Source organism: Halyomorpha halys, unplaced genomic scaffold, assembly GCF_000696795.3.
Source record: "Halyomorpha halys isolate HHAL.00 unplaced genomic scaffold, Hhal_1.1 Scaffold389.1, whole genome shotgun sequence".
In the NCBI taxonomy this organism is placed as follows: Eukaryota; Metazoa; Arthropoda; class Insecta; order Hemiptera; family Pentatomidae; genus Halyomorpha; species Halyomorpha halys.
The window spans coordinates 9,394-12,587 of NW_027109532.1; positions in this window are offsets into that span (position 1 = coordinate 9,394).

A 3,194-nucleotide genomic window follows, 5' to 3' on the forward strand; every position below is an offset into this window, starting at 1 on the left:
ATTATTATTTTTTGCTTTGTTCTCTCTCTCTATTTCTTTTCGTCGTTATCGGCCTCCTATATTCAAGTAGATGACTGGACGAGGAGTAGTCGCACCGGCAGTCTTGAATCTTGAGGAGTTAGGTTTAGATAACCATGGAAACCCGATCCAAGAAATGGTGACCGAGAACGTAGCCGCAGCACTTCCACCTCTACCGGCGACAAACATGCCGAAAGCGCACGCTAATGCGCTCGCGTGGATTAGAGTGCGAACAACTACTACACAGGACTTGAGGAAAGCGGTCTCAGACATAGAAAAATTCACTGGGAAAGCCGGGGAATTAAACCACTTCCTTAAGGGCTGTGATCGCGTCATGGGAAGAATAGAAGCCAAAAAATCAGAAGATCTTCTGGACAGCGGGGACGTCGATGAACTGAAGGCTACAGTGGTCTGTTGGGGGAAGAGATCCAAGCGGATGAAGGGACTTAAGACATGAAGCACGATAAAGGAGAGGCTGAAGAAGGCATTTGGAGGGGGGCGCTGGACCCCGGAAGAGGACATCTTTCGAATGTTCCGAGAGAGGGAGAGACAGGGATAGTCCAGTGGACAGTACGCCGCCGAACTGCTCTCACGATATAACTAAATCACGGACAAGTTCAGCGAAATGATGGAAACGGACCAGGTGCAAGGCCGCATGATGTTCCTGGCTACCATACTAAAAGTTCAGTTAGCCAAGGAGGTTGGAAAGAGGGAAGGAGCCCCCCAGGATCGCTCTTTTGTACAGTATGCCCAGGAACTGATCGACGCAAGTACCCGGGAAAGGGAATCCCACATGGAAACTGATGATCATGACTGAATGAGTGTCCAATACATCCGTCCCAGAAATCACCAGAACCCGTGGAGAAGAAGAGAACGGCAGGAGTTTACGAGAGAGAGACCGAGAAAACCAAAGACCGCACAGTCTGCGGAGGTGTCGGAAACGGAGGGCAAAACCGAAGAACCAGGGAGCAGAGGAGACTATAAACTCAGAAGGAGCTGCGGAAGGCGAGCGACTGGAGGACGGAGAACCACCTCAGAGATCTGAGAAGGGTACCCATGAGGGGCAACCTTTTTTTTTTCCCCCATTCCTGGCATTGCTGCCGTACGGGGTTCGGCAACATTGGGGTAGTGCGTTAGGATTGCGCATGCCACTGATGCCAATAAACATCTCTTTTTTCTTTTAATCTTTATTTTAATAAATATTTACAAAATTATTTGGTGGAACCATTTAATTTTAGGGTACAATTATTATTTTTAAAACGTGGTGGTTTTAATCATTTCAAATACTCGGATTAGCATACCTGAATGTAATCCTATGTTCCCTAAGTTGATAATCAAAAATCTGGCACCACTAATTTAGTAAATTACTTCTTGTCTTTTTCATCTTTGATCTATATAATAATTATAATCCTATAATATAATCCTAATATATCTATAATTATAATCCTAGTACTATTGAGATTTATGAAGATTTCTTTTTTTTCTTTCTTAAACTAACCCTACTAAATCAATCAATTCTACTTCAGGGAAATAAGGAGGAACTGGAGTCTGCTACGATTTCAGAGTCATCATTTCCGAATTGATTTAAATTTAATACATAACAATAAAATAAAATAAATAAGTGGATCCAACACACTTTTCATATTTTCTTTAGGGTGCTCTTCCAATACTAATATTTACTCTTGGGCTACATTCGGATAATTATTTTAAATTAAATTAATGCAGTTAATATTTCAATGAAGTTAACTTTTCTTATTAATGATTATTTTTAAATATTAATTTTAGTAATATATATTTTATAAATCAAGACCTTCAGGCCGTTAATCAATAGTTAATTCCAATATTTTAAGTCCATTTTCCATATTCCAAGATATAACAATATTCTCAATCAGGCTACTAAAGGCTACTAGAATTTTTTTTTAAGCTTCCCCCTGAGATAATTATGAGCATCCTCTGTAAGCGGCACACTTATGCACAAAAACCGTTCAATGCCATTTATACTGGTACCTTTTATCTTTCCTTTTATCTTCTTCCGTTTTCCTGAATTTTCTTTGTTCCTACTTCCCGATTCATGTTTGTACAATCCGAATTGCTTGAGTTCTATACTTTCTTTTACCATGTATAAAAACGCTTACAGACGCTTAAACGCTTTTCTGGTTCTTCTGAGCCTTTAACAGTTTCACTATGAGCTTCAGATACTGGAACTTTAATTATTTCTTCTTCTGAATCTTCTCTTTCATCAGTTTCCACATCAGTCATAGTTTAAAAATTCTTTAATTTCTGTCTCTTGACTTGACTGACTACCGCGATATTTTCTTTTTTTTGGACAATACCATTGCAAAGTCTATCCGCTAATTCGTCTAATTCTAATGGCTTGAGATTTAATCGCGATGCCAGGATAATCGCTGAATTTATCTATTCATTATTAATATAATAAATTATTCATTATTATTACCATTATCATCATTATCCCCATTTATTCATTATTATCATCATTATACCCATTTATTCATTATTTAAAAGTATTTAATCATTATTACCATTTATTCACTATTATTATGGCGCATAATAAAATACAAAACCAAAATTACAAAACGAATACCAGCAATTAACCACTACATACACATTTATTATTCAAATGAAAATAAAGTTCTATGATTAAAAACCAGGTTATCTGAATCATTTTCACAACTATAATACCACTCTTTTTATTTTAATAACAATAAACTGAATTACTTATTAATTACTACTAATTGGTACACTGGATAGTAAGTCCCTACAAGGGATGTACAGGTATAGTGGCCCTTCTTTCGACTTCGTCTGGTCGAAGTGCATCTTGCTCTGCTGACCTCTCAAGCCTGGTCCTCTCTCGTCTCTGCCTTCCTCTTAACTGTGCCTTTTGACTGTTGACAAACATGAGTCGGGAAGTAGGAACAAAGAAAATTCAGGAAAACGGAAGAAGATAAAAGGTACCAGTATAAATGGCATTGAACGGTTTTTGTGCATAAGTGTGCCGCTTACAGAGGATGCTCGTAATTATCTCAGGGGGAAGGTTAAGAAAAAATTCTAGTAGCCTTTAGTAGCCTGGTTGAGAATATTGTTATATCTTGGAATATGGAAAATGGACTTAAAATATTGGAAATAACTATTCATTAACAGTCTGAAGGTCTTGATAT